General features: G+C 36.7%; 1 long non-coding RNA gene across 1 annotated transcript; it reads right to left on the reverse strand.

Annotated features, from left to right (window-relative positions):
• Nucleotides 1–11993: 11993 nt before the first annotated feature.
• LOC144771398 (uncharacterized) lies at nt 11994–12738 on the reverse strand. The gene is made up of 4 exons (XR_013599278.1): nt 12647–12738; nt 12460–12553; nt 12306–12378; nt 11994–12139 (listed from the first exon to the last, which is right to left on the reverse strand). It is a non-coding gene; the product is annotated as an uncharacterized LOC144771398 (long non-coding RNA).
• Between the last annotated feature and the right edge of the window lie 1396 nt (nt 12739–14134).

The raw sequence follows: 14134 nt of genomic DNA on the forward strand, positions 1-14134 counted from the left end.
ATCAAAATGGTGACTTGGAGCTTTGGGCACATGTAAGAAAACTACTTAGGAAACCCATTACATGAGTATCTGACCTATAAAGTTGGCGGTGCTATGTCATACGGTTCCTACTAATTCAGCAAGACTGTGCATTTGGGCAACATAAGCATCAAAACTATGGGGATTATGTCCACTCAATCCATCAGAATATTTTGACCTACTTCCTGGCTAGCTCGCAGTGTGCCATTTTGACCCCTAAACCTCACAGGGTACCTGATGGTGTCTGCAACCTAAGAACATGACAACCCTAGTTCCTCCAAGGAACTTGTGTGAAACAGATCTACCCTTTCGTCACTAACTCATGCATGCCCAAAGAAAGACACAAGAAATACACAATAGGCATTTCAAACATTAATTGAAGCAATTGGATTCTTGTGTAGAATATGTGTGCTACAATGATGCATTGTAACCAGCATTACAAGAATGGTGAAAAAGATGAATAATTCAACCATTATAATTATTTCTTTGATTATATGAATACAAATACTACTAGCACTACCTGGCTTAGAAAGCATAGAGTGTATGCAGTTCTTCCAGATAGCTTGGAGTGGTCTAACTCCCCATTTACCTGTGTGCATGTTTCATCCGGTTGCTAGTCAAGGGTAGAACAGGCTGCTGTCCCTCTCAGCATAGTGATCAGCTGGGTGTGAACTCAGGCATGGGACAACCACAACAATTCATGGAAATACTCCTCTGTCAAGCAAAGGCTTAGGACAGTTTATACAATGAAAACTGGAGCCATTCACACTGTACCCGAGTTCAGATCCAGCTGTCATTGTTGATTCTACCAATTCAGAGCATTTTCCGTATGGGCAACAATGTGCAAGGGCAGTTTGATAAGTGATCTTGGACCTTGGTCAAAATGTACGATGGTATGATAATGTGCCTACGAAGAAATGTATTTGTAGGATGTATGACATTACAACGCATGCTTTTACAACGCATGCCTGTACAACGCAGTTTTTACAATGCATGCCATTACAACGCATAGCGCTTTGGGGTGCTGGATAGTGAATAGTTTAATTTACTATTCCAACTCCAGTCCCTGTGAATAGTAGGGAAGGTGTTGGATAGTAAATTAAATCTATTCCCTATCCTAGAGCGCCCCCCAACGCAATGCGTTGTAATGGTTTGCGTTGTAAAAGTTGCCATGTAAAAGCACTGCATGGTAAAAGTTGCGTTGTAAAGGATATTTCCCGTATTTGTAAGCAAAGCAATTTCTGAATACATTATTGCATGCAAGAACTCAAGCAAAATGTGCTAAAAGTCATTGTCAAAACAGATGTCAGCTTTAAACGTGAACATGTAAAAATGTGAGTGTTTGTGTAGGGACCTATTAACCTCCCGACACAAAGAGTTCCAGGTTGGACCTTCCATGTCTGTCTTTCCTTTTTTTAATCAATTTCCCCCTCAAGCTCCTACATTATTCTCCTTCGCCCCCCATTCACTGTTCCTCACCTCCAAGTTGAGTTTACCCTTCCCACTCCTCATTTTCAACCCATTCCTCTCATCAAAATATTTTTTTTTATTATTTTTTTATTTTTTCATTTTTTGGATGGCAGCTGCAATTTGCTGCCAAGCCACGCATTTTACAAAATGATCTTTAGCGTACATTTCAATATTTGTTTTAGCTACTGCTTCAAGATTGGCATCCTCCACCTCGGAATGGTAAATTAAAAATATACAAAATGGCAGCCTCATACGCATGCACATGGATGATGACGCATGCAGACACATACATCATTACACTTGGCCCTGTAGTGCTTAATATATTTTAGCGCATGCATGATGAAGCATGCATGTGTACATGTCATTGTGGTGTTTTGTTTGCTGATGCTGCAAGGATCAGAAAACAGCATCACGTTCTGCCAGTGCTGAAGAGCCTTGGCAAAGCCAATAAGTCTGTATTGGCAGCCAAAAGGTGAGACCTCATTTTAATTTTTTTTATATCTATTGCCCCAAAATTAAAAGGAAGATGTCAGACATTGTTTGGAAGGAACAAGGTAGGGAGGGGTTCCAGGGCTTCAGCCATAGAGGTTCAGGTTGTTTGTATCACTGTCCACTCGGCCAAGTATACTTTAGTGTCATAGTAGCAAGACAAGAAGTCACAGGCTTCTCAGAGAGGTACTGTGAAGGTGCCCGAGTTCAGAATTAAAAAATAAACCAACAAACCCAACGAAGCAAATGTCCAGCTCAGTGTTTGTGTTTATCTTTACAAGAAAGAAAGAACTTCAATCACACTGTTGCATGCAATACTACACTCTCCAATAGTCATAAATACGTCAGTGGTTCTGGGAGCCATCTTTGCTCCCACCGTGCCCACCTTCTACTATGCTGTGGGGCCCTGGTTCTGGCACCCTTTCCTTCTCTTTGGACTTTCTAGAACATCATGATTATGGCAGGTACACAGACAAAATATCGAAATTAAAATATCGATATACAATAATATCGATGTTTTAATTTCGATACTATAGAATATCGATGTCCAAAATATCGACAGACATAATATCGTTTTTTTAAGGTATGTATGTTACTAATATCGAATTTCACTAATATCGAAATTTTGTTTAGTGTTATGTATTTTAATGTGTTGTTTATATGTTTGTTAAACATGTTTTGTAATGTATGTTTGAAAATGTGTAAATTTGTTTACATTTTGCGTTTTAGTATCAGAGCGGGTTGTGGGTTTATAGGGGAATAGGGTGGGAAGTAATTTAATAATAATTAATTAATTAATATATGTTTGTAAATATTTTTAATTAATACTTAATTGGTAATTAATTAATATTAATTAGTTAATTAATTAATATAATTTTGTACATATTTTTAATTAATAATTAATTGGTAATTAATTAATATTAATTAGTTAATTACATTAATTAGAGTACTTTTTTTATATATATAATTCTTTGTTATTGTTAATTAATTAATTGGGAAACAATAATATTAATTAGTAAATTAAATTATTTACAGCTAATGTGCTAATATATTTACTTTATTGTTATTGTTAATTAATAATTAATTGATAACTAAATATTATTAATTATGTAATTAAATTATTTAGAGTTAATGTGCTAATATATTTAAATTTTTGATATTGTTAAATAATAATTAATTGGTAATTAATAATTATTAAGTGAATAAATGATATGATTTATTTCTGTGTAGTGGGTTGTGTGTTTATAGGGGGATAGGGTGTGATATAATTAAATGTAATTAATTAAAGAGATTGTAATTTTCTTTGGTATTTATTGTTAATTAATTAGTAATTAATATGTGTTATTTAGTTCATTTATAATTACATCAATTTAGTAATATTAATTGTTATTAATTGATTAATTGAAATTTATATTAATTGTCTTTTTTATATGTGTAGTGTGTTGTGTGTTAAAGTGGGAGTAGTGTTGGAATTAATTTTTACCCCCATGCTATCCAACGCTTTCCCTACTGTTGCACCCTCTGGAGTGTGAATAGTAATTTTTACCCCTACGCTATCCACCGGGGAAACAACCTTTACAACGCAACTTTTACAACGCACTACCATTACAACGAAATTTTTACAACGCAAAAACCATTACAACGCATGTGTTTACAACGCATGTTTTTACAACGCAGGTACCTTTACAATGCATACCATTACAACGTAAGTATAGGTAAGTATATAATAATATTTTAAATTTTATATGTTTTAGTTTTTTTAAGGGGTATTTTTAGGGTTCAGGGTCAGTTTTCAGTTTTTGGGTAAAAGGGTATTTTTAGTGTTCAGGGTCAGTTTTAAGTTTTTGGGTAAAGGGGTATTTTTAGGGTTCAGGGTCAGTTTTCAGTTTTTGGGTAAAGGAGTATTTTTAGGGTTCAGGGTCAGTTTTCAGTTCTTGGGTAAAGGGGTATTTTTTGGGTTCAGGGTCAGTTTTCAGTTTTTGGGTAAAAGGGTATTTTTAGGGTTCAGGGTCAGTTTTCAGTTTTTGGGTAAAGGGGTATTTTTTGGGTTCAGGGTCAGTTTTCAGTTTTTGGGTAAAGGGGTATTTTTAGGGTTCAGGGTCAGTTTTCAGTTTTTGGGTAAAGGGGTATTTTTAGGGTTCAGGGTCAGTTTTCAGTTTTTGGGTAAAGGGGTATTTTTAGGGTTCAGGGTCAGTTTTTAGTTCTTGGGTAAAGGGGTATTTTTTGGGTTCAGGGTCAGTTTTCAGTTTTTGGGTAAAGGGGTATTTTTAGGGTTCAGGGTCAGTTTTGGGTTTTTGGGTAAAGGGGTATTTTTAGGGTTCAGGGTCAGTTTTGGGTTTTTGGGTAAAAGGGTATTTTTAGGGTTCAGGGTCAGTTTTGGGTTTTTGGGTAAATGGGTATTTTTAGGGTTCAGGGTCAGTTTTGGGTTTTTGGGGTACAGGCGTACAGGGTAAAAATAAAATAAATTTATATTTAAATTAAATCAATTAAATGAAATTAAAAAAAAATTACATTAAATTAATACGTTTTTAATTTATTTTAAATGTATATGTATTAGTTTTAATTTTTTAATTATGTTTTAATGTTTTTATTTATTATTTGTAAAATTATATGTATTTTAAAATTATTTTTACATTATTATTTATACATTTAAAAAAACGATATTTTTAATTTAGATATTTTTGTACTACGATATGAATTTTTCGATATTTTTGTACTTACCTTTATGAAGATATGACTCCGATATTTTTGATTTCGATATTTTTGTGTCGATATTTTTGTATGTAGATATTCTGTCTGTCGATATTATGTCAGACATTCTTATGGCAAAGGTGCAATAAATCACCCACAATGTGTATGTGCAGACAGTCGAAATTATTTTGGTTGTTTCACTTCACAGGATGAACAAGTCCTCTGAGGGTTTCTTCAGGACCACTCAGCACAATAGCAGTGCGCCCACACACAAGCACGAGCAGCAGTGCACCAGCAATGTGCTGCATTTCTTGGTATACACGCACTCAGTTTCAATTTGCGGCAGGCTGGATGAAGCAGTGTGCAGATGCTGGCCGGAAGACCAGCAGTTTGTGATGACACAGTCTCAACTGGACAGTCACATGGTGCGGTCCCATGGGGAGCCTTTACAAATGTCAGTTGTAAACAAAGCTTGGGCTCACTGGACAGCTGGTGCAGCCCCAACTGGGCCTTCAGCACTTCTGTAGAAAATCCCCACAAGGGCTGTCCAGCAAGTCATCCAATGTAGCGACGTACTGGCCAGTCATCATTCAACAGTTATAGCCCCACATGGGCCAGTCAGCACTTCGGTAGGTGCAGACACACATGTGCTGGTCTTCACTTCGACAGAGGCAGTCTGCATGGGCCAGTCCTAAGCACATGAACACAGCCCTTACCGGGCCTTTGGCAATTACAACACCACTGAATTGTGGTTCTTGCCAGGAACTCACAAGAAAATCTAGAGGGCTCTCTGAAACAAGGTCTTTCTGGCTTGTTCTTAAATAGCCTGCTTCTTCTGTGTGCCCTCCAGAAACTGAGGACATGCTAGATCTCACTCAGAGGATGTGCTAGACTTGACTCCATCAGTCTTGCATCCTGCAGTGCCAGGCACATGCCTTCACTGTCTTAGCAGGCAGGCAGGCAGGCTTCAAGGCTGCTAAGGACAGGTATACATCTCCTCCAGAAAGAATTCAAGACGAAACAGCAACATCTGTCATTTCAATAGACTGGAGCTTCCACCCAAAATCCAGTTGGAGCATACAGTGCTAAAATCCATATGTCAGAAGTAATTTTATACATTTTGATTCAATGCAACTCAATCAAAACATGAACACATTCTAGAAACTGTTGCTTCAACAAAACTCATTAATGAGCATACAGCAGGACCTATGTACAAAAAAGATTTTGGGAAGACCTGGGAGTGGAGGAGAGATGCAAATATATAAACAAATGCTAAGTTCACTACTTTCTGAAATTCACAGTTCTTGCTATCAAATCCTCTTAACAGGGTTACTCTTGCAATTCACTGCAGGAAACATGCAAATGTACAACGTCAAATAAAATGGCCACTGGGCTTCAGAAATCCATTAAACTGATCAGCCAGGTTCTTGTGTAAGTTAGCTAGTATAGATATGGCATTAAATGTATTATATAATGTATTTGTGTATAATAAGGTATAATGGCATTTGCAAGTTCATAATCATTTCCGGCATTAAGGCACATTGCTAAATGGCTCTGCTTTCTCAGTTCCCCCTTTTTTTGCTGGGAGGCAAAACCCTCAATAACATTTAAAACGTATATAGTTAAATGATTTCAGCTTTTACATCTTCATCATCGCTACCTTTATCATCCTCAAAAGCAGCAAGCAGATAATTATAAACAGTGTTTTTATTAACACAAGTGCATAGGATGATGCACAATATTGGCTTTACTAGAACCAATAATTAAAATAACAGCAATAACTATCTTAAATGTTTTCATTCCCATTTGTCCAAAGACTCCACCCAGCCAAGACCAAATGCCACATGTGTCGGTATCTAATCTAATCTAAATCCCGTACATTTTCTTAATACCAATCTAGATGTGACCTATTTTTCATATATGCTGAGAGAAGAGTTGGGAGAATATGTACAACATTTGGTCCTTACTATTGTATAGGCACCTCCTTTGGCCAAGGGAGGTAATGTAATGCCATTCTATTCTACAGTACCATAGTTTTATCTGCATCTACCTGATCAATAATCAGTCTGAATGCAATCCCCGAGCCATATACTTCTTCTTCCAATGTCTCAGATTGTGTCTACTCTCTCAAATAGAGAAAATGAAAGTGTCCCTAAGGTCTACTCCTAACGTGGAGATAGTGTAAGGGAAATGGATACCCACAGTAAGGAAATTTCTGGCACAACAACCACTTATACACATGTATAAAAAACCTCAAATGAGTAACAATAAGCAACAATTTAAATCAGTGACAGCAGAAAAGATACTACGGCAAATGAATTCATACAAAAACTCTAAAGGAAAATTTGAACATGGATTTATTGCACTTCATAGGTCTTTAAAAACATACACTTCTTGTACATACAACATGATTGTGAAAAATACAATATTATACAATGATTAAAAATGAATTTTGTTCTTGAGAACAGGAGTCGACGCGGCGTTTCGGTTAAAAACCTTCTTCAGGACAATTTCTATAAAGAAACACAAAATTACTAAATGATAATACATATTTAGGCAAATAAAACCTATGCTCTCATGTTCCTATAATTCTTCATCTGCATGTCACACGTTTGTATTTAAAAAGGGGGAGAGATACAAATTAACAACTTGACAACTATAGCTTGCACCGGCTGATTGAGTCATAATCTCTATTATTAATAACCAGACTTTATTTGATTTTGACATTCACTGAGTAGCAAAAAGAAATGCAATGTTTTCTATTTCTCAGATATAGACAAAATTCAATAAAAGCATAGAGTCGTTGTCTGCACAATTGGAAGTACTTGTTAAATTAAAATAACATTTTTGTGAATAGGTAACATAACCTAGTCATAAACCAGGGCACCCAACTCCTTCTATCTCTTAAAAAGATGTTTTAGGTACAACTAATGTGTAGTGACATGCTCTTATTGAGCTGTAAAAAAGAGGACACATGGGAAATAAAAATCGTAATAACGAATGTTAGACAAAATATTTTAAGGATTGAGCCAAAACTATGTAGTTTTTGGTATTTACCAATAAAAGTTGCTTTTGCCGTCAACAGCGAGCAAAGCATCAGCACTACATAGCAATCAAGACATTCGTCGTAGTGAAACTAGAAACAATAGCCAAAATTATCCATACAATACACTACGAATTCAATTACCAACAACTAAGTCCCCATTAGACAAGTTCACGAAGAAGGGTGAAGGGACCACGTGACCCATTAATCACGGATAGCGTACAGCGAACACACCTTGTTATAAGGCGCAAGAGAACAGAAATCGGTTAACAACTTTGAACTCATAATCAAGTGGGTATAAAACTAAAATAAAAATATTTATTTGAATCTATTGTTAATCAAACTTTTCCCTTTATGTACATTACTTTTTCGCTGAACGCTACACATCGTCTGACAAATCCGATCACGTGTTCGAACATCAGCCAATAGGCCTAATTCTCTGATCGACCAATAGGAGGTAACTTTCTATTTAAACACAGATCTGGCGCTCTGTCATGTTTTCCATTGAAACAGACAGAACCCCCAGAAGCTGTGTACGGAGGCGCAGGGAGGCCGATTATTACAACGCGGGTACGGAGAACCGTCAGGAGATCGTACTTAGATCTAATGTGACAGATTCTGTGCTCAGAGCGTATACAATAGAAGTTGCAGGCGCTTTTATTTAGAGCAAAAAACATTTGTGACCGCCCGCCTCGATGTAAGCGAGCTAGTGGCGATACTACTGCAAAGACTAATAATGCTCACAAATAGAACAAGTAATCTCTTTTTGTGGACGTGAGGATATATATATAAAAACAAGATAGCACGCCACTTACTCTACCTAACACAATGAAGGTAGGGACTACAATTCGTGCAGCACTGCAACCATAGCACGATCTATGCGCATTTGAACAAATGAATTTTTTCTTTAATAAGTTTTCCTTAAATCTTTTTGAGATACAAGTTCATCTAATAGTACACTGTTATCTAAAAAGTATCCAAAAACGAACAGATAGAACTGGAATCTAACAACTTAATTTTTAATACATACTCTAGATAACGTGAGGATCTTCCCACAACTAGATATAGCTGACGGAGCATATCCAGCACGCGGCTACAGCGATTAACTAAAACCCTTATCCGGTGAGTTTCTTTTAGAATGAGGAGAATAAATTATAAAAATTGTTTTTAATATAAAGAGACATTGGTGCATTGTCCATTCTTCATTTATGTTCCCAGCACCGAGAAAGAATCATAGAACCGGTGGCCCCTCCGACATAGTACAGATTTATAATATCTGATATCAAGGTACTATTCTATTCTTTTCTATTCATTCATGATTTAGTGTTCATAAGTAAGTAAAAGGGTGCCCTTACACTATTTAATCAAACAATTTTTTCTTATCCTCCAGATATCATTATTCACAAGTACACCTATCCTGACCTAGTGGTGTACTCGCTATCCCGTAGGTGTACCCAAACCAGGACACCTTTTGATACATGACCTCAGAAGGAATAACTGAGCTATATACTTTTATATATATAACACTTGAGGTAAGAGATACTGAGGACTATGACTGCATTATCTCTTACCACATGTATAATGAGCACCTTATATGTTGATGCTTAGCGCTTCCATAACCAGATACCTCAGGTACTTTATGACACAACCACGGATAGCGTACAGCGAACACACCTTGTTATAAGGCGCAAGAGAACAGAAATCGGTTAACAACTTTGAACTCATAATCAAGTGGGTATAAAACTAAAATAAAAATATTTATTTGAATCTATTGTTAATCAAACTTTTCCCTTTATGTACATTACTTTTTCGCTGAACGCTACACATCGTCTGACAAATCCGATCACGTGTTCGAACATCAGCCAATAGGCCTAATTCTCTGATCGACCAATAGGAGGTAACTTTCTATTTAAACACAGATCTGGCGCTCTGTCATGTTTTCCATTGAAACAGACAGAACCCCCAGAAGCTGTGTACGGAGGCGCAGGGAGGCCGATTATTACAACGCGGGTACGGAGAACCGTCAGGAGATCGTACTTAGATCTAATGTGACAGATTCTGTGCTCAGAGCGTATACAATAGAAGTTGCAGGCGCTTTTATTTAGAGCAAAAAACATTTGTGACCGCCCGCCTCGATGTAAGCGAGCTAGTGGCGATACTACTGCAAAGACTAATAATGCTCACAAATAGAACAAGTAATCTCTTTTTGTGGACGTGAGGATATATATATAAAAACAAGATAGCACGCCACTTACTCTACCTAACACAATGAAGGTAGGGACTACAATTCGTGCAGCACTGCAACCATAGCACGATCTATGCGCATTTGAACAAATGAATTTTTTCTTTAATAAGTTTTCCTTAAATCTTTTTGAGATACAAGTTCATCTAATAGTACACTGTTATCTAAAAAGTATCCAAAAACGAACAGATAGAACTGGAATCTAACAACTTAATTTTTAATACATACTCTAGATAACGTGAGGATCTTCCCACAACTAGATATAGCTGACGGAGCATATCCAGCACGCGGCTACAGCGATTAACTAAAACCCTTATCCGGTGAGTTTCTTTTAGAATGAGGAGAATAAATTATAAAAATTGTTTTTAATATAAAGAGACATTGGTGCATTGTCCATTCTTCATTTATGTTCCCAGCACCGAGAAAGAATCATAGAACCGGTGGCCCCTCCGACATAGTACAGATTTATAATATCTGATATCAAGGTACTATTCTATTCTTTTCTATTCATTCATGATTTAGTGTTCATAAGTAAGTAAAAGGGTGCCCTTACACTATTTAATCAAACAATTTTTTCTTATCCTCCAGATATCATTATTCACAAGTACACCTATCCTGACCTAGTGGTGTACTCGCTATCCCGTAGGTGTACCCAAACCAGGACACCTTTTGATACATGACCTCAGAAGGAATAACTGAGCTATATACTTTTATATATATAACACTTGAGGTAAGAGATACTGAGGACTATGACTGCATTATCTCTTACCACATGTATAATGAGCACCTTATATGTTGATGCTTAGCGCTTCCATAACCAGATACCTCAGGTACTTTATGACACAACCACCATAATTTAACAAGTACTTCCAATTGTGCAGACACCGACTCTATGCTTTTATTGAATTTTGTCTATATCTGAGAAATAGAAAACATTGCATTCCTTTTTGCTACTCAGTGAATGTTAAAATCAAATAAAGTCTGGTTATTAGTAATAGAGATTATGACTCAATCAGCCGGTGCAAGCTATAGTTGTCAAGTTGTTAATGTGTATCTCTCCCCCTTTTTAAATACAAAAGTGTGACATGCAGATGAAGAATCATAGGAACATGAGAGCATAGGTTTTATTTGCCTAAATATGTATTATCATTTAGTAATTTTGTGTTTCTTTATAGAAATTGTCCCGAAGAAGGTTTTTAACCGAAACGCCGCGTCGACTCCTGTTCTCAAGAACAAAATTCATTTTTAATCATTGTATAATATTGTATTTTTCACAATCATGTTGTATGTACAAGAAGTGTATGTTTTTAAAGACCTATGAAGTGCAATAAATCCATGTTCAAATTTTCCTTTAGAGTTTTTGTATAAATTCATTTGCCGTAGTATCTTTTCTGCTGTCACTGATTTAAATTGTTGCTTATTGTTACTCATTTGAGGTTTTTTATACATGTATATAAGTGGTTGTTGTGCCAGAAATTTCCTTACTGTGGGTATCCATTTCCCTTACACTATCTCCACGTTAGGAGTAGACCTTAGGGACACTTTCATTTTTCTCTAACCTGATTCCCCTGGTCCCAGACCTGAAAAAATTAGGGGGCCTCCTTCATTTTCTTTGTACTCTCTCGAATAACCTGCCACACACCATACATGGGGAAGAAGATGAATAAGAATCTCTTTATTTCAGAAATTTCAATGAACCCCTGCTGTCTCTAGAGGAGAACAGCAGACTGTCTGATGGCAGGTACAATGTAACCAGAGTAACAAACCCAAGTACACTCCTGGAGTAGCCAGGGGTAGGCTTTCACCGCACTGATAAACTGACAATTTCCAACTTGATGGCATTGTTTGTGGAACTTGAAAGAGAAAACAAGCGAAACCGCTTGCCCTCTACCCACTGTTGCGCATCCCAACCAGGGGATACAACGTTAATACAACTTTAGCAAATATTCAAATTTATGATAAATCAATGAAACAACACCATTATATCGTTTCCAAAAAGGATAATTGTATTGACAAAATCAATTTTTTATCATACATGCTTAAACTCATAAGCAAAAACACGACCTTCATTAATGAACAAAAACATATGCTTTTTAACAACACTTCATTTTCATTATTCATGTATAACAAGTTCATGCCCTGCCCAATGCATTTCGGGCCACTCGGCCCTTCTTCAGGGGCGTTACCTGAAATGACATAGAAAAACAAAAAAAGCTCAATCACTTGGGTGTGAAGGGCAAAACAATCTTCAGGTTCATAGGTTACCACAACATTTTATAAGCACTTAGTTTTCACAACTGAAATGTGCACTGATATCCCTCCATGTAAAAACGAGTTTTGATGAACACTCACTTGTATGCAAGAAAAGGAACATGTGCTTGAAGAAAAGAGCTTGACTTGAACGAACGTTTTCAGAAAATCCATACTGTGAAAACAAAGTAAATTCCCTCACCGAAAATGAACATATACAAATACCGAACAAACGGAAAAATGCTCTGTAACTTACTGAAACTACATTAGTATGCATCTATGTAGAACGACGTTCAGCCTGATGCAATCCATGACAAAAATTATTCGTCCCACCGCTTAAAACCATGAACCTTCAAAAATGAAAAGCTGGTATTACAACATTGTCTCATTTCAATCTCCGTCTGCTACAGTAACTCCGCCCTTAGCCGACCCCAAATACACACCTAAACGACACTGTCCGTTGCTGCTCACTGTGCTTAATTATCTAATCCACTCTCCCGTCCGTTGACAAAGTTAGACCTATAGAGACAAAGATCTCCGCTTAGAAAGCAAATGACAACCGGAGCGCAACAAAGTAGCAAGCGAGGACGGCTCAAAATACCTGATATCCGATACAATGTATCTCAATCTCCTTACTCGGCGAACCCGTGCCTCTGGTGTCGGTGGAAACGAAACGACATACTGAGTGCGTCGGCCTTAATAAGTGACGTGTGGGGCGCTGAAGCCATAAACAACGGACTAATTATCAGAAACAGCTCAATGGACTAAAGTGTGGGCGCCATGTTTGTGTAGTGTGATTATGCAGAAACAGTAGAATAATTATAAAAGTTAATACAGAGCAACAACAAAAAATTATATAAACAATGCTGAAAATATTCTGATGCAGTTACAGTCCTCCAGCGTAATAGTCTGTGCAATAATCAGAGAAAACATATTAAATCTACTCGATCATTGATCCCTTTGGGATCTTGTGTCTGTAATTTTTTAATCCAAACAATTTCTCTCTGTAAAAGAGATTTTGTGAGACTTTTACCGGGTGATGAGCCCACCACCTCCAGAACCTGAAATTTTAACTGGGCAATTGTATGTCTGTTCTTGTCCCAGTGTACCGCCAAACTACTGTTAATGTTCTTGTTGCGAATTGTACTTTTATGTTCTGATATCCGTATTTTAATTTTTCTTTCTGTCTTGCCCACATACAATAGGCCACATGGACACTTAATTGCATATATCACATTTGTGGAGTTGAAATCCGCATTGATTTTAGTGGGAATGTTTTCACCAGTATGCGGATGTTTCACAGTGTCTGACACTATTACATTATTGCAGTGAACACAGTTTTGGCACTTCTTCATGCCCTTGAAATTGACAGTAGTCGTTGTGGGGTTTGGTTTCAACAATTCCTTGATGTTACGCGACCTTTTGTATGCAAAAATAGGTTTGTTGGTGAACAAGTCTTTGAAATCACATTCATTACTCAACAATTCCCAATGTCGACTGATACTTCTTTTGATGTCTTGAGAATTGGTTGAATATTTGGAAACAAATACCTGGCGTTGATTTTGCGTCTTAATTTTTGTGGTCAACAAAGACTCTCTCCTTTGTTTCTCAGTTTTATCTTTGGCCACTTCAAGTACACCGGATGGATACCTTTTCATGGTGAACTTTGTCAAAATATCCTTAATGTTGGACTGTAGAGAAACTTCCTCAGAACAAATTCTTTTGGCCCTCAACATCAGAGAGTATGGCAAGTTATCAATTAGATTCTTGGAATGAAAACTATCATACGCAAGAGCTGTATTCCTATCTGTTGCTTTGTGGTAAACTTCAGTGTCTATAGAATCTTCTCCCAGTTTTACCAATACATCCAAAAATGGAATAGCTTTCTCCTCTATACTATATGTGAATTGGATATTTTCGTCAAGTAAGTT

This window comes from Lissotriton helveticus, chromosome 1_1 (genome assembly GCF_964261635.1).
Source record: "Lissotriton helveticus chromosome 1_1, aLisHel1.1, whole genome shotgun sequence".
Taxonomy (NCBI): domain Eukaryota; kingdom Metazoa; phylum Chordata; class Amphibia; order Caudata; family Salamandridae; genus Lissotriton; species Lissotriton helveticus.